The 27781-nt window shown below is 38.9% G+C and overlaps 1 long non-coding RNA gene across 2 annotated transcripts; it reads right to left on the bottom strand.

Annotated features, from left to right (window-relative positions):
• Positions 1-6966: 6966 nt before the first annotated feature.
• On the bottom strand, positions 6967-13597 carry LOC114001197. Of its 2 annotated transcripts, none has more exons than XR_005563677.1 (2): positions 13139-13597; positions 6967-11710 (listed from the first exon to the last, which is right to left on the bottom strand). It is a non-coding gene; the product is annotated as an uncharacterized LOC114001197 (long non-coding RNA). The 2 variants fall into 2 exon arrangements; XR_003545477.2 differs by having other exon boundaries at positions 6967-11706.
• Between the last annotated feature and the right edge of the window lie 14184 nt (positions 13598-27781).

Here is a 27781-nt window from a genome sequence, read left to right as displayed (position 1 = left end):
CTGCGAAGTATTTTTATTCTGCAGTGCAGGCAAGCAAATGCATTTTATTTTTACACCGTAGGTTATAATCAAGCACTGTCAAAACAGGAGCGAGTGGTGTAAAGATTCCAGAGGTGATGTTTCCTCCTGTTCAGACACTAGACCTTTGCAGAGCATGTTAATGGGGTGGAAAGCTGCAGGAGGAAAATGCTGTGACACTTTACTGACTCTGAGGTTGGTGGCTTGGGATACTGCCAGCTAGAAGAGTACAAGTTGACACACTGCTTCTGTCACCTGTGGGCCTCTTCCCACTGTTCCCCCCACCTCCATCCCTGCAAATCCCCCCAACCCCAAACTCAAATTTATTAAGTTTAATGATGTGTGGAAACCGTAATAGCCTGTTGTTATCCAAGGCAGGGCAGCTGGTGTTTCCTGGAAGAGGTCAAACATACAGAATCTAGGTATATAGTGCAGGGTGCCTTAAGGAGCAACCAAACTTATACTGAAGTTTGGTCAGCAGGACCAGTTCTGGAGCAATGAGCTGGTAACTTCAAGCAACCTTTAAGCTATTAAGCTATCCTTCTATTGAAGCACTGCTCAGTGCCTGAATTAGCAGATACATTTTATACCAGCAATTGAAGCGTTTACTTTCAGTTTTCTTCAGACTACTATGTTGCAATTCTCTGAGTCTTAGAGCTGATTCTCCTATGAACTAGTTCTCGGGTAACAGTTTCCGTGCTCACATGCTCATGTCTTTTTCCCTGTAAAAGAGGACAGCATTCAACTCACTATCAATTTAGTTCTGGTGGTGTGTGTGCTTCTGTCACCGTTGTTGCTCTTACACCAGTGGACACTGGCTCTGGTCTCTACCTATAGCAACTTTCTGATACAAAGGCCTGAAGAAAGACCGTGTTCACTGTGCCCAAAGGCAGTCATACAGAAAAGTGCTGGATTAAAATGTGGGATTTGGTATTGCACTAGAGATGTGGAAGGGACAGCACAGCTGCTTGTATCAGGAGCTCGTGAGTCAGGAGGCAAAATTTCTGGTTTGGTGAAAAATGTTGAAGAGTTTCTGGCAAAAATATTTGGTTTTGAGTTTCAAAGAATGAGGAGGCTTTTTGCACCAACTTACGTGTATGAAAAGCCTTCTGGAATGGGATAGGCTGTATTATAGGGAAATATTGATTGTATTACTTCTGGACTGTATTTGTCTGGTCTCGATAAGACCTATTTGAAGGTATAACAACACATGTTCATCTTGATTTGAATCTGCTGCTTAAGGTATTGAAAGGAGTTAAATTTATTAAAAGAGTTTTTAAGAAGGTGTAGATTTTTCTTATCTTCTTTTTTTCTCTCCAGACTACACTGCATCTACAGGGCGGGGGGTGGGAAAATACCCAACAGCCCTATGTTTTCTGGAATAAAAATTCTACACTAGGAAAAACCACATTCAATCTCATCTGTATGTATGTATGTGTGAACAAGCAGCAGTGCTCTATGCCCCTGGGACTGGCTCCCATCCAGAGGCTTACATACACTGCAAGGGGGAGCAGGTGGCATCTTTGCACAATCTCCAATTTCAGATTGCATGTTATCTTTAGGGCAGCTTTAGCATCTAGCCAGCGCTCTGTGGGAGCCTCTTGGCACACACCATCTGGTAGGAACACTGAATCAGCCTGGTTTGGTCTTGTCCTCTGGCTGAGGTAATGGTGAAAATACTCCTTTTTTTTTTTTTTTTTTTTTTTTTTTTCTCTACTGCTGTGTGCAACTTCAAGTGACCTTTTGGCTGGAGACTCTCAGGGATTTGCCCACGGCAACCTGATCGAAATCGAGTCTTCAGTTATGCTTTGAAGAAGTGTTCTAAACTGAAAAGAGTTTTAAACTCTGAAACTGTATTGTGATACTTTATTCCCATCTAAATCACCTTTTTTCCCCAGTCAGAAAGTATTATAGTTCTAGTCTCTTTCAGTGTTGGGGACATTTTCTGCCTATAATCATCCTTTTCTTCTAGAATTTTCTTGTCTGCATTGTTCTTTTGGGATTAGAAGGCAGAGCTGAATACAGTTTAAAAAAAAGAAACAGAACTTGGATGCCACCATCCAGGTTTGTAGTGACAAACACGTGAAGGTATGTTAGATTTTATTCTCTGGTCCTTGCAGGATTGCTCGTCTGACTTATTTCTTCCTTTGTTTATGATCACTGAGCTGACACTTCCACAGACCTGTTCACAGGTTTCTTTTCTGAGTGGCAATAGCTGAGCTAATAACTGTGTATCACAGTTGGATTGATTTCCCCATCATGCCTGCAGAGCATGACTTTGAAGTTACTGATGTTGAATTCCATCAGATAAGGCCTCCTGGTCTCAGCAAGAACCTTTGAGGGCTCGCCAAGGAAACTTAGACATCACAAGTCAGGGAATAGAGTTATTTTAGTATTTTGAGTTGTTCATTTCTGCTGTATTGCTTTCATCTCTTCACACCTCTGGGTTATTAAAGGTTTGTCCAGAAAAAAGAGTGTGTGGGGCAGACTAGATTAAACAGAGTACTAGCTGTTCACTCCTTGGGGCTCATAGGCACCACTCTATTGGTGAAAAATGATAAATTTAACTCCTAAGCCCAGAGGAAGTCTGAGGATATAGAAGCTTAAGCAGTGTTCCACCCTAGTGTGATACAGGGGTTAGGGGAGAGCAAATGGCCATCCAGTTTGGAAAGGTGGACCAAATGCAAGTATTTGGGCACTAACCCTCTTAGAAAAGCCTGGCATACTCTACACAAATGAAGAAATTTTAAATCATTATGTAAGTCTAATGACCTCATTAGATCTCACTGAAAATGTACGACAAAACAGCAAGAAGCTAAAAATTGTTATTACTGCTAATATATTTTTAAAAGTTCTTAATTTTGTTGTGCTTTCTCATTGTGCGTGGTACGTAGCCAACGCAGTGCCACAGGCTAAGATTTTCATTAGTGTTCCTATTTATCTTCAGTAAAAATTAGTTACATCTGAAAAAGCATGTGCACGGGATACATATAAACTGTGTCCTGGTGTTGGTAATTCTGTTGTTCATGCTTGTTAACTTTACTGTAGCCTTAGGGCTCTCATGCTGACTCTGTTAAGCATAAAGCGCTGTAACTCACAGAGTACTGTTTATGTGTTAGGCCTTTAAACTTATCTTGGCAAATATTTCTACTAGTTTTACTGCGTTCTTTATCTTGTAGCAGTTCTAGGTGTTCAAACTATCCAACCAACACTCCCTCACTTGTTTACTCCTTTCCCCCACTCTTCCTCTCTTAAATATTAACAAAGTAAAGGGAAGCAGATCAAAAAGGAAGAGATCTTATACAAGAACTCCGAGGTTGGTAATGCCCACATAAAGTGTTTCAGCAGTTCTGCCTAGGATGGAGGAAGGAGAGGGACAAGTATCAGAAAGAGGACAAAATCTGTTATGGTGATAGTGTATAACAGGACCAGGAGGAGAAACAAAGATGTGCACTAGCTTTATTTCAGCAATGCTGGTCTTTCAAATTGACAATTTGCATAGATTCTCAAATGAAAGTGCACCAGTAACAGAAGTTTGATTGGGATCAACTAGAAGGTGGGAGAGTTGCAGCACACTTCACGTGCCTTCCATGCTGATTTATGGGAACTCTGGATCACATAGCTCAGTAAATGCAGAAGCATCTTGCTGCAGTTATGATGGTTCAACCAGTGTAGGATCCCTCCAACGTGTTACTGCTGAAGACACTGCTGATGTTTGCTCAGCTGTCTGCTCTGCATCCCCTGAGGCAATGTTGGGATCTGCAGAGTCAGGGAAGAGGCTGAGGAAGGAGCACGGATGGGCGGGAGGTGAAAGACTTTGTGGTGGGCTGGGAAGATAGGGCTGTGGTTTTAGAACTGGAGGAAAAGGAATATGCTGTTGAGGCCTTGATTGGAGATGGCAAGATGTGCCATCAGGGAAAGGAAGAGGCTGGAGCTCAAGTTTAAGGATGAGGTTTGGGCAGACAGACTTAGAGTTAAATAGAAGCAGCAGAGTAACAGAAGAGGCTTCTGCTTCTTGGCTCTATTTGTGGCCTTTAATCTAAGACCAGTTCGCTTTCCAAATCATACTTATCTCTAAATAACAATAGAAATAAAATATCAGTGCAGCTGATCTGCTTTATTTTCAACTGTTTGTATACTCATCAGGAAGTTTTAGGGAGTCTTTTATGGCATATTACTGTAAATTACACTTAAATTTGTAGGGCTCTGTTATACTGCACCTTGTAGAAGCTTGATGTCAGTATGTCTTAGTGAACAGATTTCATGTTCCCATGGGGGTATGCAGTTTTGCTAGCAGTACATGTGCCAGGACATTCAGCAATGGTCAGTGGGGTGGAAACCTTTGCTCGAGTTTTCAGTTTTGACTTGTTTAACAGTTGTGATTTGATGGATTAACAAAATAAATTGCCACCAACCCTGCTCCCCTCACTTTAAAAGATACAGTTCTTGGTAAGCCACCTTTGGAGGGACACACAGCAGTTGGGACTCATGTCATCAGTTGATTATTGAAAGCCCTGACTCTTAGTTCCTAAACTGACAGGATACTGAGTAAGTGAAATGCCTAACAAAAAGGAAGATGTCTGTCAGAAATACTGCAGCTTCCCCCAGACAAGGATGTTTTAAATGTATAATTTCTCCTTTAAACATTCTGTGTGAAAGCTGCTTAAAAAGGAAAATGTTGAGGTAATATTGCTGTCTATTTTTGAGTATTTCTCATCCTTTCAATTCTTGGTATGCTGTTGTCTGTGTGTGAGATCTGCACTATCTCAGAGAACGGCGGTGGAAGGCTGAATGTACGTCCATTTCTATGCATCTAGGGATTTAGTCACAGGCAGCATAGGCAGTTATGTAAAATATATCCTGGGGAAAAGTATCATGGTGTAACTCTTCTTATGATGAAATTCTTTAAATAAAAATTTAAAATGTTTAGTTGAATCTTGCTGGTGATAGTGAGCTCTGCACCTCTTTCCATGAACTCCAGAATCCTTTAATCTTTTGCATTTGCTGCAATTGCACCTACTTCAAAGCATTGCTGCAGGCGTTGGAAAGGATCCTGGCACTCGGTGGGAATAGGGCGGGGATGTGAAATTCTGTCATCACTTGGAAACGGAGCCATTTCTGAAGTGCCAGTGTGATCTATCTTTACAAAAGGGCACCAGCATTATGCAACTAATTTGGGAATGTAGGGAAAAGTGTCTGTATTGGCTGTAGTTTTAAAATATCTTTAAAAAAAAACCCTCACTCTTTATATTGAGCAGTACTTGTCAATCTAAGGAGGGAGCTGAAGACAGTATGGTAATGATTACTGGGCTTTTTACCTTGTGATTTTGAAACCAGCTGTAAGGTGATGAACCCTGGATGTGATCCAGCCATTGATATGTGGGTCTGGTGGCACTGGAATGTAACAGAGGGTCCTTGAGATGAGCTGGAGAAGAGGGAGCGAAAGTGTTAATTTGAAGAGGCAGGGCTGTGTTACTTTTAATAAAGAAAGTAGTCTGATTTTTAGCTGTTATCACTTGTCTGTCAACTGATATTTTAAGAAATAAAATCTACTTTAGGACATGTTGTTTTAGGTGAGCTGACTTAGTGTGGTGTAAGCTGAGGGTGGTGATGCCTTACAAGAGCCAGTCCTATGTTGCTGATACCGGTAGGAACAGTACCCCAAACCTCCTGCTGACTGCTGTGAGAATGATCAAACTTGTAATGAAAATATTTGCCCTCTTTCAAGACTGATATATTTGTATGAATACACACAAAAAAAGCATGTGATTCACAGACACCTTGGTTTCATGTTGGCTCATATTCAGGGGGAAAAAAGGTTCAGTCATAAAAGTCTCAATCATTAATGGCACCTGCTTATGCTGAGTTGTGCTTTAGCATATACAACCGCTGCTTTGACTTGCAAAGCTGCAAGATACTGCTTTTCATTCAAGGAACTTAATTGTGGAAGAAGCTGTAAGATTTTTATGGTACTTAGATTGTTTTATTTTAAAGACCATATTAAGAGCATTCTACAATTAGATTTCAAAAGAATTAGGCACTATAATGCATTTCATGCTTCCACTGTTGTAAAGAATTACAATTCTTGGGGTATAAAAAGTGCCTAAACTGCTCCTAAAAGTGAAATCCAAGTGCAGCTTTTTGTTATGCAATGCACTTAAGTGATGAATTCACATGGTGTTAGGAACAGAAGGCGATTTTCAAAGTGCTTCCAAGTTTGGAGAAATATATCTAATTTTTCTATACCGAATAAGTTTTCAAATAACCTGTACCACCAACCTCTCAGTAAAGCTGAATCAGTTGGCAGAATATCTTTTGTGGTTAAAACACATTTTAGAATAATGTTCAGACTTCTAAGTTTTGTATTATTGCAATAATTCTGTTAGCTCTTAATACAATGCTCTGTGTCCATGCTCCCAATTAACAAACACCTTAATGTCAGGGGAAGAGCAGGAATTTGCAAGTTAGAGCTAGGAGAAATATGGGTCATAGTGTCCAGAAGTTGTTTTTAAATTAGGATAGCACTTTCTATGATTGAAAAAATAACCTATAAATATATAAATAATTTTCCCTAGAAATTCACCTCCAGTCTTTAATTGCTGTTGGAAAGGGAAGAACTAGGCTTCACTTTGATCTGTAGTTAATAAACTTGATCTTGGTTTACACTTCCTTCTGTTAGAGGAGATCAAAGGACAGTTAAAGCTGAGACCTTGAATTTTGCATGTGTAATGTGATGCTATTTTGTGTTTGGTGTTGAAGACAGTGCTGTTTCCTCAAGGCGATAAGCTTGGAATAGGTGGCTATTATTGAGCCTTTGTGATAACCACTCTGTGTTCACGTTATAGATGCCCAAACAGAATATAATGTGTTCATACCACATGATTTCTCTTAGCCCAGTTATTGGCAAAGATCAAACAAACAGAAAAAAAACCCCAGCAGAAAACCAACTTGTTCTTGTCTGGTACTTTTATTTTTATAAAATCTCTCTACAAAGATTGTAAAGTTCATAGGCAATCTGTAGCAAAAAATAATTTTTAAAAAAACATCCTTTACCTAAAAGAAATAATCATGACACAACATGGCCAACGCTGACATGAATTAATTTATGTATATTACTAGACATGACATCATTCATGAGGAACACGTGTTTTTTCTAATTAATCTTGAATAGTACACAGCCCCTTACCTGCCCAGGCAAGAACAGATTGAGAATTATTGTACATCTGTACTGTAAGAGATCAAACTACCATATTCATTCCAGTTTTCTAGCTTTCTGCATAGATGCATTTTACAATATTACTGTGGATTTTTTTAGTTGCATGATTAAAATAGGATTTTAATCAGTTAACTTTATTCTACAGAAATTCTGCTGTATAACCATCTGCAACATAACCATGTTTTTGTTGCATGACTGTATGAATTGTGGAATTACTAAGTGAAGGATTCTATAGGCAATAATAAGCATATGGGGGGAACAATGCATGTAAAAAATGAAGTTGAACTCCTAGATGATATATATGACCATTCTCTAGTTTTTAACTTTACTTAATTTGTGTACATCGTCTTCAGTTACTTTAGATCTGCACATCCATTGGATTGGCCCTAAAATTATATTTTTTTTTATTAAACTTTCTGGATATAAAAAATAGATGCCACTTTGTCTGGCATGATATAGGGTGAAGATGAGTTGGTCTCATGAGCTGATATATTAGATAAGTAGAGGAAACAAATACAATTTTTCCACCTGTTCATATTTGTTTTTCCTTTTTTAATTTCCCAGATTGCTGTATTTTGATAAGAATTGCTTGCTTTCTTTCCCAAAAACTGCAAAACCTGATCTTACTGGACTGTAAGCAGAGAATTGGAAGAGTCTAAGAAACCATCAGTGTGTAGGGTTTGTTAGTATACACTGTGTCAACAAAACATGGCTTATGGCAGATTGATTCTGCAGGCTCAGCAGTCCTAAAGTAGGCTAATGTTTGGCTGGGAGACCACCTGGGAATCCTGGGTACTGTAGGCACAAACCAAGAGGCCAAGATCAAACCCTTGGCAAATATTAAACCACAGATGCTGAATGAGCAGAAAGACTTCGTTTGGTACCGTTGCTGCTGCTGAGCTGACAGATGGGAATGACACCCGACCAACAGCCCTTCCCCCAGTGAAAGCTTTCTGTTGATCTGCAAATGGCTGAAGGACATCCAGGCAGCAGCATTCAGTGTAGCCTCTTTGGGGCTAACGGCACCATGTGTTAGCTGTCTGTGAAAGCAAAAAGGTTTTGAGGAAAGTCAAAAAATTCCCTTTTCTTTTTTTCCCGTGAGGCAGTGTAGGAACAGCTACCACAAGGAGACAGGGAAGAAGAAGGAAATGTGGCCTCTGTGGCTGAGAAAAAGACTGGGACTTGGGTTTTGCCAATTCCAGCCTAATGAGTGGTTTTGAAGCAAAATTGTTCTGGGGAAGGGTTGATAATAGAAAAATGTATCTGGCAGATTTTGTTTTTGCTGTAGATCTATGATAGGAACAAAAAGGAAAAAGAAATGTTACCACTGCAGGACTGCTGGGAGTCCATTTTTCTGTCTCTTGGCTGTCTTAGCAATTTAAACAGATACTCTCTTCTAAATGTCTGGCATTCCTAATTATTGCTGTAACTAATTTGTCTTGTCTTTTTCATGTTATTTTATTACTTTCTATCTGATAAAGTGTATTTTTGTATTTTAAAAATAGTGATGTGTAGCTTTTTATCATTCAATTTTTAATAACATTTTTTGCAGATTTACCAGGCGAATAGTGCCAAGAAAAACAATTTTCCTCAGCTATTTTCCTATAGTGGAGTGGTGTCTCTCCTCTCTTGATACTTTATGACCTCAGAAGATCTTTATTGTTGTCTCAGAAGGTCTGGAAGGCAAAGATTAAATTTTGCTAAGGTCTAATCAGATTTTCATAAAGTTGAGCCAGAAGATGAGGTTGCTTCTGTCTCCATTTTTGACTGGTTTGCACTTTATTTTTTTCAGTTGCATCTCTGACTTCCCTGCTGTGGTGATTTCACACTGGTAGTCACAACACTGTCTCCTTCTCAAGAGAGAGGAAAGCTGCAGAGAGTGGGCTGCTAAGGAGCTCAGTGTGATGGCAGAGTTCTTGATCCTGTTCTCCTGAAATTTCTGTGATGCTTTTCCATGTCTGAATTGGAAGAGCAGGGCATATAAGTTCTTGGCTGCTGTTGCTGATTTTCCTGGTATAACTGTAGTGATACTCTGTAAACATCTCTGAAGAACCAGTGTCATAGCAGAAAGGCAAAGTGAAGGGCAGGTCTGTGTGATGTCCACGGCAGGTCTGTGTGATGTCCACGGCAGGTCTGTGTGATGTCCATGGCAGGTCTGTGTGATGTCCATGGCAGGTCTGTGTGATGTCCATGGCAGGTCTGTGTGATGTCCATGGCAGGTCTGTGTGATGTCCACGGCAGGTCTGTGTGATGTCCACAGACTGACCACAGGCAGGCGGTGGGAGTTTTCCAGATCGTTGTAACACGCAATGCAGCTTCTCTTGGTTCAGCACTTGGAGTAGGATAAGGTCTGTGCTTTTGGAGAGCTCAGGGTGTGGGTCCAAAGTGCAAGACTTTCACAGCACCAGTCAGAACCTGCTGCTCTGCAGTTGACACCTGACTGTGTAAACCATAGTTTGTTGATTGCCCACTAGACATGCTTTGCATTTTTCAGTTTGCTTCAGTCCTACTTTTTGCAACTGAGCCAACAGATAAGAAATATGAGGTGCTGGCTTCACCTGTATCCATGCCACAACTCCTGCTTCCTTTGAGAGAGCTCTCTTCCTTGTCCTACTCTTCTGCTTATTTTTTTTGGGTTCTCCCCTCAACCCTTTTTCTGCTAAAGGATTTCTATAATGCGGGCAGAAAAGGTGTGGTGTCTATTTTCTCGGGGTACTTAGTAGGTGCAACATTGATGAATAAAATGGTTGTGGGAGCTAAATATGGGATGAATAGCTTCTATTATATTTAATTATCCCTTTGACCATGTGCTTAGTGGTATGGGACTTTTGGTGGATGGATAAAATGGATATGCAACAGGAACAAAAGGTGAAGGGAGGAGAATTAAAAGGTAGAACAACATATTTCACTTTTTTCAAAGATTATTCTTGCCCTGCTAATTTGTGGAAAAGAAAACCAATTGAGTAACATTGTCACCTAGTCTAGAGTCATGTTGTTAAAGACATAGTCATAAAGAGGAAGAATTAAAAGATGTGTTTTGTAATGCTGGGGCCAAAAGTCCACCTGTATGCTGTGTGCTAGTGCTCAGTACTGAGTTATTTGCCCCCTTGGGGTATGAGGGCCAAATCTTTGTTTACAGATTGCACCCATTTTAACCCAAGAACTATTAGTTTTTCTGGGATGAATCCTCACATCTGTGCACTGAGATGATAAGTGTGTCACCCAGCAGGCTGGTGGTGAGAGCTGTCCTGTCCAGAAGGGCTCAGTGCCATGTCCTACTGCAGGGCAAGGCAGTACAGCTGCAATATCCTGTGTGCTCTTAACATCTACCCTGCTTTTAGCTGACTGCATCCCTGGGAGCAGCTTGTGTGGATAGCTGACCTGCATCTTAGCGTTTGTTTCCATCCTCGTTCTTCAAACACTGTCGAGTTAAAATTATGAACAAACCAGCCTGGTAAACTTGGCAGATTCTCACTTTATTCATGACGGCAGATCTAATGTTCCCTGACAAATTGTTCCAGAGAAACTGTCTTGTAAAATACAAAATCTGCCAGTTTCTTAATACCAAACTATATTCCTATTAGGACACAGTGTTAATGGTTCAATAGAAAATACAATGCTTGCTGCAGAGTGAATCTGAAATCATCTAGCATACTTGATTGTTAACTGAGCTAACTATCCAGTGAGTGCATCGGCTGCCATCTGTCCATTTACTTGACAGCCTTGTCAGGGGGGAAAAAAGAATAATCTTGAGAGCTGGCAGTGGTCCAGTTTGCTGCAGGTCTGCTTTCTAGTGTTTTTGTAGCAGATGTTGTGCCACATGCCCAAAGCTGCTGCATGTAAGCTGCTGTGTGCTCAAATTTTTAATTTTGGGGGTGTCTGACTGTCTTTGACACAAGATTTGCATTTCTCTAGCAGCCCCTTATGGGGTGCCTTTGTTATAATGATAATCTGATGAAAGAGCCAGAGTCAAATCTTCTGGGCCTTTGTCACAGGTTTTCTGATGGCTTCAGTGGACACTGGATTGGACCCTGACTTGCTAATTGTTAAGGTTTTGTTTTTTTTTGAAGTCTGGCATTTATAAGACACTTACTATGGAATTAGGGAGCCCTCAAGTTTGAACTGTGCTTTTAAGGGATTCATTATGCTTATCTGAGATTCTCCAAAACTGTTTATATACATAGGCACACGTTCTCTAATGGACAGCCAAACTAGAAATGACGCCAAATTTTTCCTTCTGTTATCTTCCATATATAACATAATTCCACCGAAAGCCAGTTGATCCTAAATTAATGTAAATCAACCAAGGTGAGGTGAAGCTTTAGAAACTGCTGTGTTTTTCAATTCCATGATTAAAATGCCTTCCTCCTCCTGTGCAGCTCGGTGGTTGTCAGCGGAGTAGCAGGAGGGAATTATCATCTTCCTGCAGCAACCCCTGCTGCAGCTGATAGGGAAGATTTCTTCTCTCCTTCCTTGCTTTTCATTAACAAAAAGCAAAAGGAAAAGAAGTCAATTAGGCAATGCAACATGATATATCTCTGTACATTTTCTACATGTCATCCACTTCAAGAGGTTTGCTATATGAAACTGATAACATGGTTATTATCCACAGCATCTTTCTTCCATCCTGGTTTATGTTTGCACTTGATCACTTTGTGGTGGACTGCCTGTATGAGTTCTTGGAGGATGAAAAATGGTTTGACTGTGTCTGTTCAGCTGTAAAAGCGTCTGCCAATAGATTTGCTTCTGACTGTATGTGTAAATAAAATACAGAACAAGAGGTGACCTATTTTATGTGTTAGGTATGGGAAATTTTCCAGTCTCAGTAATTAATTTGTCACCTTTCAGTGGAAAACTTATAGGTTGTTTCTTCAGCATGTGGCTTAATTTGCTTTTGTACGTTGTCCGTGCTTCTTTGAACTTAAAATATGTGATTCAGAGTCTCTGCTTCTGAAAATATCAAAGGTGTACAAAGTAAAAATGTGATTACAAGACTCAATCTTCTTAATTAGTCTCTATTGTTCAATCTGTTAAAAGCCATTTGCCTGTCAGGGAAATGCATCCCATGTGCAGGGAACACTGCTGGAGTGCTGCAGAAGTGATATGTTTTGAATATCCTGAGTTTTGGGAAAGGCCTTCGTAATATCTCTAACTAGAATACCAACTAGGTAGTTAATCATAATCTAGCATCTCAGGCTGAGAAATGCTCCTAGTTCATGCTGTGCATGCAGACATCTGTTACTGAGCAACAAACGTCACTCTCTTTCCACATGAATTATTAGCAAACATTAAAAAGACAGGTATACAGTAAAAGTTTAATGCCTATGAAATGACCTGTGAGGCTGCAAATGTCTTAGCACATGGAATATAATTCCAAGTAATAGAGATGAGCATTCCAGAGTATTTATGATGATTTAAAAAAAAAATTAAAAAATATTCCTGCCATGTAAAAATGAAACAAATTTACTGTTTCAACAATGCATGCTTTATAAATGTACATGCTATGGTTTATGGAGGCATTTAGCTGAACAAGGCAACAAATGTTTTCTGGTAAGTATTTGTCTACAGTTGAAAACGTGTAGTTGCTTTCCTAAGGATTGGAAGTAATCTCGCTAAAGCAGAACAAGAAACTTTTACAATATCAAGATGCCAGTAGAGAGTGGACAGAAAAACTGAAGTCAGATGAAGATATGGCATTTATTGATCTTATCTGATAAAATAGTTCACCTTTCTGTAACTACTAGTATAAGAATAGAATTAGAACAAGCTGTAGCTATCACAAGCATTATATTTCCCATACAATGCATAATTTAAGTTATATACAAGCATCTGCAGTATTTCTCTAACATATAGACATCAACTTCTATAAAATATTTGCATCAGGACAGTTTCTCTTGTTCTTACCTGTTTAATCCAGAGACAGATGTTGACAGTTCTGGTGCCCAAGTGCTTGTGCCAGTGCTCCAGGATGCAGCACCTCTCTGTGCTGCGTGTGCATTGGTATAGATACTGAACCAGATAAGATTAATCATGGTACAAATAGTTTTGAAGACAAGCAATAGAAACAAAGAACTTGAAAGTTCATATAAATAAGGCTGTGTAGAAATCTTACTTTTTTATCTTCTCTCTATCCTCCTAATCCTAAAGTCAGGCACTCTCCCTGTCACTCTTCTTTTCTCCATTGCTTAGCAACACTCATGGGTGAACTTACTTAAAGCAGAGCTTTGTTCCCAGATGTGATTTCAGTAATATTTGCAGGCTCAACAGTTCTCAGATGTGAAAATCAACCCCCTTCCTCCACACCACTATTAGCCTACTTCGCTAAATAGTCTTTCTTGTTCTCTTCTGCACCCCAGGCATGTTTCAGTTTTTGTCTCTACTGTTTTGATCTAACCAAGAGTCTTGTGGAAAGAGGGGGGAGGTTCAAATAAAGCTTTAATTATGGAGAACACTCATACAGTGTGCGCAGCAAAGCTGCGTGTTGGGCATAGAATTTGAGCGTAAATGCAGAATAGGTCAAGAAAAGAATTGTTGTTTTTCTCAACTCAATTTGATTTTTTTTTTTAAGTTGAGATAGAATAAAAGGCATTTTTCACACCAACATTTACATGCTGAATTGGTATGACCAACTGCATATTACAATATAGCCTTGAACAATCATTTTAAGTGGGGAGAAGAAACAGTAGCTAATTGCTTCCTACATAGTTTCTCTAATTTTGGCAATACAGTGACATATCAGCACTTCCTAGAAATGTTCAGCTTGCCAGGCTAATCTGTATCTTTATTCAGTCCTATTTCTGGAAGATGATCTGGTTTATCCATTTGGTTTCCTCTTCCTTCATCTGGCTGCTTTTCTGTAGTTGACTATACTTTCAGTTCTGGGTGGGTTTTGTGTGTGTTTTCTTCTGCAAGCCAGAAGATGTTAATGTACATCTCTTTGATCTTAGAGACAAGCTAGATCACTCACCAAGGAGACTTGTGTTGAAATGCAAACATTTTCTATTGAAGTCTCTCTCAATTTATGTGCAGAATGCTGTGTTTATATGTAAAAGCTGGAGGTAAGTCCTCAAGAGTTCTATTGTTTCAACAGTGCCATAACCATGTTCTGATATTCCATTGAAAACTCCTTGTGTTTTGAAATGGAAGACTTCCCATTTATGGCAAAACTTAGAGCTTTTGCCAGACAGAATAGTCTAATGTAAAGGCTTTTATATTTCAGCCTCTGTTGTGGATTTTGAGGTTGACACTTGGCTGAATTACCAGCCTTGTGAAACCAGTAATTTTTGGGGGCCTGTTGCTCAGAAAGGATGAGGTTGCACATGTGCTCCCTCAGCTCTAAGACAGTTAATAAAATGAGTAACTCTAAGAAAAGGCAGAGCAAATAAAATGCAGTGGCCAATTTCTAGCATACCTTTTATGATAGTCACAAAGAAGATTCTGGGAAAAGGCTGAGAACTTGGAGAATTGTATTTTATCTGTAATCTACTTGACTCAGTTTGTCTGGATAGAAACCAAATGAAATTCTGAGTTACTGTGCATTCTCTCACTGGGTTTTGTATCACAGAGCTTTGTTGTAGCATACTGTCCATTCAACAGGAGGATGAATTAATGAGGGCCTGTGTGTCCCTACATGAAGTCATTTATAAAATAAGAGAATTCCTGAAAATTCATGACAAGTACCAAAGAACTTTGTAATTCCTTATTCTATCTTGTGTGTACTAGCTAGTGCATCTTGTTTCTCCATGGAAAGTGTGCTATTCCCTTCATATTCTTGCATGGTAGCTATGTGGTTTCTTTAGTTAAGTGCTGGATATTATGAGGAGAAGACCAAAAAAAAAAAAGGAAAAGAAAAACAGGACGGAAGGTGCGTTTGTTCCTTTGTCTGAGGAAAGCAAGTCAACTTTGTATCATTCATAACATGTCAAATTGATACAAATACACTTTTTGAATAAGATGCTAATTGTTTAAATACGTAACTAGGAGTTGATCTGGACTGTGTGAGGTTCCTCAGGTGTGTTCTGCCTGTTACCACAGGCTCAGACACTTGCCAGGTGTTACATGTGCACAGGTTCTGTGCTGTGGGAGCTTTCTCGCAGTTCCAGTCTCTTTCCTCATGTTTGCTTCCATTCCCAAGCTTTTTCTTTTGCTGACAGAGAACATTGGTTTTTGCTTGAAAGCAGATAAAGGGGTCGGGTTGTTGTTGGATTTTTTGGGGGGTTTGGTAGTGATTTTTTCTTTTTTTGTGTGTATGTTATAAAGCAATTTGGCTAAATATTCAAATGAAAAAAGGTAAACCGGCTCAGTCTTACTGTCTTTCTAACCTCTTCAAACTACTCAGTCTACTGATCTGTGTGGAGCCTGGCCATGGTTTTGCAGGAGGCCATGCAAGGAGGGAACCAGTTCTCCATTGTAATAGCCCAGTGTAGCACCAGAAGTTCACAAGGTGCCTTGCACCGTTAGGTAGGATTAGGCATAGTGGTGGTGATGAGGATGAAGATAACACACTTATGCTTTTCATGTTCAAAGCACTTAAAGACAGTATCAAATTAATCAGGCTGTGGTACAGATTAAATATTCCAAGTGGTTTTCCAGTTTGGTTGCTGTCATTATCAGCACTTTGCAGGTGATGGGTTACTCTGCCTTTACTCTTCAAATTCCTGATGCAGTTCATAAAAATCCTGCTGACTTTGCAATTCTGACAGAGACCCTGAAAAACACTGCTTTTATTTGGAATAAAATTAAATGTTTGACTTTGAGCATGTGTAGAAAACCAGGGCTAGAAAAGTAAGTGGAGAAACTCGAGTACTGTTGTGACTGAACGTCCTGAAGGAGTGCACTGGAGTATGTATCCCTTTTGTTCTTTGTACTGAGGGCCTGGATTAAGCAGGCAGTAGTTGTGAATGAAGATTATGCAGCTTTTTGGGGAAGGATCCTAAACACCTAGACTGTAAATTATGTTGGTTATACCAAGTGTTTCCAAGACCTTTCTTCTTTCAATCTTGGAGTGCTATTGCTTCTGTCAGCATTTGAGATGTTTGTTGTAGTTCCCCCTACCCCTCTCTGTTTGTTTGTTTTGGTTTTTTTCTACGTAAAATTATTCCACGAATTTGAAAATTGGTTGGAAAAATCAAGTACATGAGGGTTTGTTTCTTTCATTTTTTTCCTCCAGAGAATGCATTATACATCTGGAACACTTTGCTGTGATGTTAACTTTCCAACTCTCTCACCCTCGTGACTTCAGTATTTTTCATATCTTGTCTTATCTCTGTTCTTGGGCTTTATGGCAGAAAATGTGTAATATTTGTGTGCAGCTGAGGACAGAGGGTGGACTTGGACTGAGCAAAGACTTAAATGTTGTTCAGATATAAATGGTGTGTAATAACTGTGCAAAACAGATTTGCTGTTAGACATCAGCCTTGGCGCTGCACACATGAAGCCTCCTATATGACATCTAAAAGTGAAATGTTACCTTGCTTTTGCAGGCAGCTGTAGATAAAGGTAGGCCAGGACACTGATCTTTCCTGTGTTTTAAAATTGAAGAGCCAGTAAGTGTGACATGTGAAATCCTTCCATAAGTTGCTTCTGTGATTAACTGCAGTGTGGTATTTCAAAACTTTTAACTCCTTTCCTAATGGAGCTTTTACGTGTCGTTTAAGTAACTCTGCCAGGCGACTGTGTCATTTCCAATTCGAACCACCTACCTTTTGTGCCGCATTCTGGGTAGCCCGGAACGGGCTGGAAGCACTGGCAGAGCCCTCCTGTGGCTTGTTTGGTATGCGCAGCTTCCCAGGAATGGGCTAAAACGGTAGGACACTGTCGGCCAAATCCTGCTGGGATTACACACTCCTACTGTTGAAAGGCATTGCGAAATCTCGCTCATTTCCCAGTGAAGAAGTCGGTACACTTGGTGTAGACAAGTTCTGATTCTGTGCACATACTCTGCTCGTGTTTCCATTCCACTCCTTGTAGCTCTAAGGGTGAGAGTTGGGGAAAGCGACACTGAAAAGCCACCCAACGATCTGGGCTCCAATCCTACAAGTCCTTAGACACTTGCCAAACTTTATTTGCAAGCAGTTGTATTTATGCTCTTCTGCAAACTAACTCCTTTGTGTCTAAGAATTCTTAAGCATCAGGGCTTGAAGGGATGGTCTCGTTCTATTGCAATAGATGGTTTTGTCAGTCTTCAGTGGGCGAAAGAGTGTAACTTAAAACAGGTGAGGTTTTTTTTCTGAACATGGCTGCTTTAATAAGGGCATGTTGTGTCATCAATTTTTAAGCTAAACTCCCTATAGAAATCAAAGAAACTTTCTGCTGAAAAATCAGTTGTACAGTCTGACCCATAGTTACTGCCTGTCATACAAGGCTGAACTGCTTTCTTTGTAATTTGGCCTCTTTCTTGCCTCCAACCCCTGCCTCTTTTTTTTTTTTTTTTTTTTTTTTTAAGTATTAAAGCAAAGCATGTGCAATCTCTTTGGAGCATGCATTTAGGTAAGCCATCTGATGGCTGAAACTGCTTCATTTCCTTTGACTGTGGAGGATAAGTTAGCTCCACATGAAGCTATACCTCCTGCAGACAGCAGAATAGTATGTGAAATATTTAACATTTTAATTGTGTGAGGCTTCATTGAAAACCTTATTTTCCTTGCTATGTGTCATTTAGAGAGGCAGTGCTGAGCTACTGCTGAAAATCGGAGCCCTGACAGACAGGGAGTATGGCGCTTGTTTAACAAAGAACAGCGTGCAGACTCCATAATGCTTAAGGCTATATAATTCCATTTTCTTCTGTAGATTCAGTCTCATTGCTTTAGTGTCTGCAACACATGAGCTTTTAGTATTCAAGAAAAAAATTCAAAGCCTGCCTAATGCAACACATGAGCTTTTAGTATTCAAGAAAAAAATTCAAAGCCTGCCTAATGCGATGTCATGTGCAGAATAATTTAGGTTTCACATAATAGATGTTTACTTTTTTATTGTGTGATATACAAAGAATATAGAACTCTTTAAAAAAAAAAAAACAAAACAAAACACCAAAGCCAACAAACCAACAAGCAAACCCCCTTAGGTTTCGTGTTATCATTGTTCATATAAGAACACATGTATGTTTTCAAGTATTTGGTTGCCTTTTTTTTAAATTTCTAATCCAGATGAAAATTATCTTTCCACACAAACCCTGCCATTAGTTCAATAGCTGATGTTTTTATGACACAGTGAAAAAAATGCAACCTCCAGGCAAGATCATTCATTTTTGCTTAATCACCATACTGGGAAAATTTGACTCTTTCACATGGGTGAAAAATGACTTTTCATGGCAAATTTGTTTGTTATACTCCACCCTTGCATTTAGTAAGGAAAAAAATCCATCAGGAGAAGAGGATATTTACTATTTGTGTAAATTAAATTTTTCACTGCTCCAGCTCATAGCCCATATCAGTTGTCTTGAGCATTCACCCACATGAAGTTACAATAGCTTAATTATCCAAAAATGTGGATTTATGTTTTTTTTTTTTTTTTTTTTTTTTTTTTTTTTTTTTTTTTTTTTTTTTTTTTTTTTTTTTTTTTTTTTAACTTGTAGCTTATTCCCTACCCTCCAAACCTTTGGGTCCCTCAATTTATGGTTGTGTTCTCATTCTTTGCAGGGACTATTGCACACTCTACAGTACATTTTCAGACAAATTCTGCTATGTTGAGTGTGAATTAGCACGTGGCATCTCTATCCTAAATCCAAAATGTTTCCGTAACTTTCCTTTGCTTTTTGTCTGGGTTTTACTTTGCAGTTTCCAGCTTCAACAGTGACAAGAAGAAGAAATACCAAAATTCTAAAAGAATAAGATTCCTAGTATTTCTCACCTGGATGGAATGCTGGGAGTGGGGTTGAGATGGACAGATGCTATTTCTGTGTTCACCCCAGTTTCAGATTTGTGTGGTTTTGTATAAAGCTCAAATAAGACCCTTTGTGAATTGAACCTGAAGCTCTTCTTAGATTCAACCATCATCACTAATTCCCTTTCCTACTTTGACATGTTTATAATACATTTTGTGTCCTGCACACTTTATATGTGCAAGACTCTTAATTCATTCTGACTAGGTAGAAATTACAGAATAAAAATAAACTTTACCTGTGTACCACCAAGAATAGAGAGGCAGCATTTAAGAATGAGAATATCAGCATATATCCATCACTAATAGGAATTTTCTTCACTAGTTACCTGTGCGTAACTGTAAACTAAATAAAACTATATCTAAGGCCCACAGCTAAGGTAGAAATGTGCTGAAAATACTCAAAGCTAAAATTGCTTTTGTGTAGTGTTTTGGTGACAGGTTGAGCCAACTTGTTTTGTGTGGACACTTCACAATAGCTTTTTTACTTCTTTTCTGGGGAAGTTGGGATGTCAATAACTATGTTCCTCTCTGGTCAAATAACATGAAACATCCTCTTTTTTTCTACTGGAAGTAATCTTTGAGGCTAACTACATGAAAACTCAGTGGCATAGGGGAAAAAGAATGATTCTATTTCTGTGCAAAAACCTGGTTATGTTCTTTCTGACTTTGCTTAAACTAAGAAGAATGGAGCACCTAAGTAAATTGTAATCTTAGAGCAGTGGTTTGTGTGAGAGCTTGTGAAGTGCAGTTCTCTGTCTAAAAGAATAGGGAAGTGCCCACAGCTGGTTTTTTTTGTTGTTGTTGGTTTTTTTTTTTTTTTTATGGAAAGGGAAGATACAGACAGCACCAAGAAATGTTTCACTGTTCCTTGGAAAGTGAGAGACCTTTGGTGCAGTCTGTACAGCAAAATTCTTGCCAGCATAGACAAAACATACCAGAATGCCATTGTTATGGTCTACTGTACTGTTTATAAGAGCTCTGTTATCTATCAGTGCTCAGCTTTGCCTGCCTTTCCCTTGAACTGGGGGCAACTTGCACAAATAGAGTCAAATCCATTTGTGTTGAGAATTAATTATTAGAGCTGTGGACATGGATGAGAAGCAGAGGACACTGCACCTTCTGTACCCACTTCCCCTTCCTTTCTGGTTGAAGACATGCCCAGGGGGTTGAGAAGAGCTGCCCGATGCTCAGGGTGCCTGTGTTGTGCCAGAACTGGAGAAGGTGCCAGAAGAACCCATATGGGGTTTTGCTTGTTTGTTTGTTTAAGACAGTGGAGAGCAACTTGGGAGAACAGCTGAAGTACTTCATTTATTTAAATTAAATCAGTTTGTGTGAAATAGGACATAGCAAGAAAGATTTCTTCTAGTTTCAGATTAGTGTCCACTGCTGTTTGTTGGGTAGTGACTTTTCCCAAGTAAGATCTGTGGACTGGGACTGCCAGCTCAGCTCCTCGGAAGTGGTTTTAGTGCTAAATAATGAGAAATTTGAACTGCACTTTTCATACTTATGATGAGGTTTTAATCCAATAAGTAGTTTAACCAGTAGGAGAGGAAAGAAGTTGTTGGGCAGTCAGTGACCTTGTGTGTCTCTGTAGTCATGTTACCAAACGTAACCAGGACATTCAAAGGATCTCATGATGAAGATGAAGCTGACAATTATCCTTAAAAACTCCTTCAAGAGTTTCTATTGTATTATTATCTCAATAATGGTTTTTTTCCCTGCCTTTTTCCTGAGAAACACATATCTCTTAGGGTAAGAAGTCCCAACCCTTCCATAACCTTTTGAGTTCTTATCTTTATGCTTTTGTAGTAATGTAACTGTGGGGGCTGTCACATTGTGTACCAGGCTCTTATTCCAGGAGAAAGCTTATGCAAAAGTCTTCAAATTACTATGTAGTACCAGTTATTCCTAATGTGTCAGGCTTTATGCTGTGGTTACAGTGGTAACATTAAAAGAAATCAAAGGCAAAATATTATTTCTGAAACAATAAACTCTAAAATGGGAACCAAGTGCAGATTTGTTTTTCTGTTCAAAGAGAATTAATCAATTCTATCTGAATTCAGGAAGGGTTTGGACAACACTTACAGGCACATGGTGTGATTTGTTGGGTGTCCTATGCAGGGCCAGTAGTTGGGTCCCTTCCAACTCTGTATATTCCATGATTTCTGTGATTTTACACTCTGGTCACCAGTATTTCAGTAACTTATTTTCACCATATTCAGTGTCTGTATTTTGGTCTTGGCTTTGCAAATGATTCTGGGGTTGCTGCTACTTTTGTTAATCTCTTCCACCACGAAACTCTATATACTGGTGCTTTGGGGTGAGACTTAAATGCTTTGATTGATAAAATATTGTTGTAGTCCAAGTTGACTAATGCGATCCAGCTTGCATTTTAGTTAATCACCTGAGTCTGTAGCAGAGTCTGTTTCACAGCAACTGAAGGGGCAAAATGTATGTTACAGTCAGTGGAGGCTCAAGGACTTGGGACTTCTGAAAATTAGGCAGCTCCTTTTACATTTACATCTATACTTCAGTGACTTGTCGTATGTGCTCAAATGTGAAAAGCATTCCTTGAACTTTTTCATACAAATCGTATCTGTGTGAAAAGATCATCAGAAATAAGGGGAACAGGATACAGTAATCTCGTGAATGAAGATAGTATTGTAACTAATAAACAAATACATTGGCAAAGCACATTTGGGTAGAGAAAGTCGCGGGACTGAAAAAAATGTAAAGATTAATCTTTGCACAATGTGGTTAGAGGTGGAATGTCTTTGGGAGCATATCAGGCTAATAAAGCATTGATTATAAAATTGGAGGGAACACAGCATTTTATAGGTAAACAAATTGCTTATTTAGGGGATGAGGAAGGAGAAAGAACAGGAGAGGAAGTGAGACTCAAAAGAAAAAAAGAAAATATGTGAAACTGAAAGAAATTTATCCAAAGGGTTTTAATACTTAATTAAAAGAACCCCAAACCCCTCTTCTTACTGCTTAACAACTTTCTTGCTTTGAAATAGTATCTGTGATAGTATCTTTGAATACTGTGAAAGGTTCATATATAGTAACCAGCCAGCTTGTGGGATTTCCAGAATGACTGGAAGTAATCTTGCAGGGGTGGTATAAATATCCATGTTATATGAGGTGCTGTTATCAGCTAACATGGGTGAGGAGGTTCACACTGTGTAGCCCACAGAAATGAACCCTAGTTCTTTGCCTGGCCTTGCCAGAACCTTTCAGAGTGTGAACTGTGTAGTTATGTATCAATAACTGCACAGCATTGCTACCTTCCAGTGATGAGATGATTTGATTTGTGATTGACATGAGTTGTAACAGTGATAACTGTAACAGGAGCTCAGAAGAGTTTATGCATATATGTATACACTTAAAACATGCAAATCAAAGAATAATTATTGTAACACTTTGGAAACACAAGAGAGAGCTCCATATAACACACTAATGCACATGTTTCAGCAAGATGTGTAAAACATCTGCAATTATGAATGAATGGACTCGTTATTCTACCATGTGCTCACTGTGCTGAACAGAAAGTAAAAATAAATCTTTGAGACACTTCTATCATTTCCTTTTTCGTCAAGAATTTACATCTGGAATCCTCATGGGATCTTTCAGAATACCCAGCAATGTAAAATGATCTGCCTGACTAATACAACTATTACATTACAGTGGTTATGGCTTTCTTATGGTTTAATTGTTGCAGCCCCTGTAATGTTAGCCACTGGAATGGAGAGATACTGATCTCTGTCAGGTGACAGATATTAACCTTTTGTTAACCTGGATCCTTGGCTTCTAAAGAAGGTCTGTTCTTTTAAAGAAATCAGGCTGCTGCTGTAAAAGACCTCTAATTGAAATATTTTCCCCCCTTTTTTTAAACTAACAAATGATATGGATTTATGTTTTTTCATATTAAACAGTCTTGAAAAAAACATAAAGGTGTTGTTTTATAGATCTGCTACATTTTCATCTTGAAATCCTGTTTAACTTTGAGCCACATGGATAATCCTGAAATAGCTTTCTCTGCTTCCTGTCAGACACATGCTTTCATTCTGCAGAAAGCAGCAGGAGGCCTTTGCTTGTTTGGAGTAGTGCTCATAAATATAAAATTGGACTGGACACCAGAGTTTCAGAATGAAGGATGGATGTTAATAGATCACACACAAATTGGTCTCTGGAAGCCGCAGAGTCCATAGCGTGAGGTCTACTGATTGCCAGGCAAAGAGCTGTACTGTAGTGTAAGGCTGACTATTTTGGCAATTTAGATATTTCATGCATGTGTAGTATTAAGAAAAGAAAGTTTCTAGAGTGCTTGATGACAAATTGGTGGGTAGATTCTTCCAGAGAATGAAGGGATTATCCTGAGATCTAAGACTGTAGTGTTTGTTTGTCCAGTATTTTGTATTGAGGATTTCAGCAAGGGTTTGAGTAATTACTCTGTTACTAAATCTACTGTGTCTTAAAATTCCTATATTTTTCTCAGTATTGAGTCTTCGGGTATGCAGACTTGTCAGGGGCTGAACTGTAGGTACTGATTTTAAACTTCTATTTTAGAAATCAGGATAGAAGTTCACATGTTGAACGCAAACTACATCTTCTGTTGTTCCTCAGTTTGAGGGACTGTGTGTGTTGAGCTTTGGAATATATTGTACAAAGTCTACCAGTTGATTGTTAGTGCCCACAAAAACATATTAAGTGTCACTTCCTTTTCTCAACCTGAAAACTGCTTTTTCTGATAGTGAAACAGAATGTGAAGGTAGTGGCATGTACAAGTGTATGTAAAAAGCTTCTATGAGATACTGCAGTTGTAAAAAAGGGAGAGGTACATAAGGGGAAATATGCTTTAGATGCTAAAGATTTGAAAAGGAGAAAGGAAAATATTGGAATTACTGTGTTATTTTATAGTTAGCCTACCTGTTTGATTAGAGCAAAGGAATAGCCTTAGACCAAGATAATCTAAAAGGACAGCAAATCAGACTGTACATATTAACACAGCCTCTCTGGTGGAAACCAATCTCCAGAGAAAAGTACTACTTGGAGAATTTTTCACCCTTTAATAAGATAAAAAGATAATTAGGAAGTGTTTCAAATTGAAATAAGATGACATGTGGAACAGTGGTCATGCAGTGAGAAATTAAAGCCCTGTGAGAGAATTGTGCCTGAAGTTCACATTTTAATGAGAATTTTTCTGACACTTGGGAAGACATTCCCCACGTTCAGATTCCATGAAAGAGCTCTGATCAAACAGGACTGAGATGGGGTCTGTCCTGAAGGAATAGTACATGTAGATCAGATTAGGTTGCTCCTTTGGAGGTGCTCTAGAATTATCTCAATGTATATTAAGTGTTTGCAAGGCCTTTGTAATTTAGGTAAGAGGCCCTTATTAAGGGTAATATACTTAATGAATGATGCAATAAACATGTTGATGTCTAATATAAATTCATCATAAACACAGATGAATAGTTACCTTGTTTTCTTAAGGAAGGTCTCATTTAACCTGTTTCTGTCTATGTAAAACTGTGTGTAAAGTCTTTAAAAAACCAAAACATCGAAATTACTTTGTTATGTGGTTTGGGTATATCTGAGATCTGATATGCTTATTGAGTTAAAGATACACCCACACTGCTTTTCCTGAGTTTGCTTCTGATGTGTACTTTTAATGCTGTTGTATCTAGTTATTTAGGAGGCCTAATGGATGATAAAGTTGGCATTCCTTACTATTTTGAAATAATTATTTTAATCTTAATAACAGCTTTCCTTTATTACTGTCATGTACAACATCAAACATGCTGTGGTTTAGAATCTGAAAACACTTATGCACATTGTCACTATTTATTGAACTCTCTTGTTTATGCCCTTCAAATGTGCTCGTCTTTTTACATATGCTTGTACTGAGATGTGCGGATTTTAAGTTTTATGGCAATCTAGAAATTTTAGTGATCTTGCCTTTGAGGCAAATATTCAGTAAGTTTCAGGGGAAGAAAGTTTCTTCCAAAAATGTGGCAGGAGTTTGAAGATGGATAGTTCTATGGATGAAAGATCTCTTGGGATAATTGATTTTTGCGATAGTTCAAAATAAACTGTGCAGTAATCTGTATAAAAAGAACTATTCATGCAGGTACATTTGAAAGAACAGTAAGAGCAGCAAAACCTGTATGTCTGAACTCCCTGAATTTCAGCAGAAAAAAGCACTCACCAAAGGCCTGACCTAAAATTTGCCAATTCAGTTAAAAGATTCCTGATAATTAAAATCTGTACCAGATGGTGGATACTGAGGAAAGGTGAAGGCAGAAAATGTGACTGCAGGCCAGATTTGTGGCCCCAGATGCTGAAGCTGAGGATTGATCCAGCCTGTTTGCTGACACAGGCTAGATGCGCCTAACTGTGTCATGTGCACAGCTGCCTGTGACCACAACAGCCGCAGAAAATGTGCATTTTGGGAGAATTTTTTTGGCTTAGTTTGGAGCCTTTTACAGGGCAGAGAAACAAGAACCAAAGTTGAAATCATAAAGGCTGTGTTGGGGAAGTGATGTGCTTTGTTAGAAGTAGGATTTAACTTCAGATTCGGCTAAATTTGCTTGTTGGTTTAAATGACAAATCTTTTCCAGGCACTTAGATAACTGCATACCTGTAAGATAGACCTAAAAGGAGAATTATCTTTTCCCAACAATTAAGTGTTAACTTAAATTTAAACTCGGATCTAAGTTCTAGCTCAGAAATAATTTGAGTTGTGTTTTATGGCCTGCTTTCATCCACCTCAATTTCACCAAAATCCTTGTGCTCTGTCAGGTACTTCCTATGATGAGGTAAGGGGGAAAGACTGGGGTGAAACTTGGGAGTAGTGGGTCTGAAACTAAGATTAAAATGAAGAAACTGTGTTCTCAAAAGAGAGTCTAGCTTTCATGGTGCTAGCTTTATGGCTGAAATTCCTGAAGTGGTTACAACACTAGAATGGGGGAAGGCTTGCAGTGGAAAATAACCTGAGCAGTCAGTACCTGTTCAGTAAGGTGTCTTCATCCGAGTGCATTTTTGTCCCTGCAAGGTTTATAAATGCAACAACTGGCCTTAGATCTACTGTTACTTTATAATGTAGCTTCCCAGTTGGAAAGGGTGTGACTCTTGAAGAAGCACTTAATGAAAAAAACTTTTTAAAATTTATCTACAATCCAGTCAAAATTCTCCCATGAGAATACCACTTAATGTCTTGAGCATGGGCATTGGACTAGAACACGTTTGTTCAAAAACAAAAACAAGTTAAGCTTGTGTTGCCCCCCTTATGTGTATTTATAACAGGTGCACTATTCAAGATTTCCTTGTGTGTTTCTTTTCCCTTTGGTTCTGTCTTTTCTTAGTGCTGTGACACGGGAGCTGAAGAGGTAATTTTAGTGCTGTGCTGTCTATGAATGAGATGGGCATCTATTTTGGTTTCAGTGAGGCAGAAAAGGTGCTGTATTTGTTGGAAAATAAGCAATGTTTATGCATCTCTGTCACCCCACAGACCAGGAAAAATGAAGTATGATTGACTCGAGTGTATAATATTCAGTGATTCTGTACTAGAATAGTTTGCGACTGTCACAGTCTCCCAGTTTTATTTCTTCATGTGTGATTGAATATTTTTTTTTTCTCCTGGTTGATGAATCTGCATTAAACTTCAAGCAGTTGCCAGGGCTCCTGGGGAAGCTTTTTAATGTGTCTGAGAGCTTTTACTGTTTCTTTGGACACAAGGAACTGTGCCTGGCGTCAAAATAGTCTCTACTTGTGTTATCCAAGATATGTTTCTTGAGCAAGGAAAGCAATGTAGGGAAAGAAGAATGGGGAGAACATGACTAAATCTTGTAGCTTTACATCTTAATGTACTTCCAGTGTACTCATGATAATACAATACAGAGTAGACAAACAGGGAAATCCAGTTTATTAAGCTGATGTTTAATCAAGGCCAAACTCCCTTCCCATGCTTCACTCTTCATGAAGGTACAAACTATCCTTTGAAAAATTCAGGTCAGAAAAGGAATTATTTAGCTTTAAATGTTAAATAATAGTATTGACTTTTCCTGTCCATTCCTTCTGCCTTGCACAGGTGACCATAAAGTAAGATATTTTCTTGAGTTGATGTGCAATACCAGAATAGTCTGGAAAAAGATTTTCAGGAGGCACATTGAGCTCTGTTTGAATGTGTACTCTGTTTGTTTTTTAATTTTTTTGGAGGGGAGTTTTTCCTCCCCTGAGTACAGAGGGATTCCAAAACAGTTGCTCCTTTTCACTGCAACTTTTTCACAAGTGTGTAGCTGCCATTTTTTTCTCTGTGAAATAACGTGCAGCAGAAAAATGGATCCTTGCTTCCCTTTAACTTTGGTGCTAAATATTAGTATGCTGTGTGCAGCATTAGCAGGATGCAGACTAAATGTGGATGTGGCAACTACCTCAAGTGGCTGCAGAGCACCACTGTATCATGTGCTGTGTGGTGTAACACAAACACCTTCAGCATTAGCTCTCTCTTCTGAATATGATGCAGAGGCTCCTTTAGCAGAATGAAGGTGGATGAGTGAGATAATGAAAGAACAGGCAAAGAGTGAGGCAGAGCTGTGCTGGACCAGCATATTAGACTAGAAATTCTAAAATGAAACCCTGCTTAAAGCTTTTTATCAGGAATGA

Source organism: Pipra filicauda, unplaced genomic scaffold (assembly GCF_003945595.2).
Source record: "Pipra filicauda isolate LSUMZ 115617 unplaced genomic scaffold, ASM394559v2 scaffold238_size1193820_pilon, whole genome shotgun sequence".
Classification (NCBI taxonomy): domain Eukaryota; kingdom Metazoa; phylum Chordata; class Aves; order Passeriformes; family Pipridae; genus Pipra; species Pipra filicauda.
This window is presented reverse-complemented; position numbering and strand designations above follow the sequence as displayed.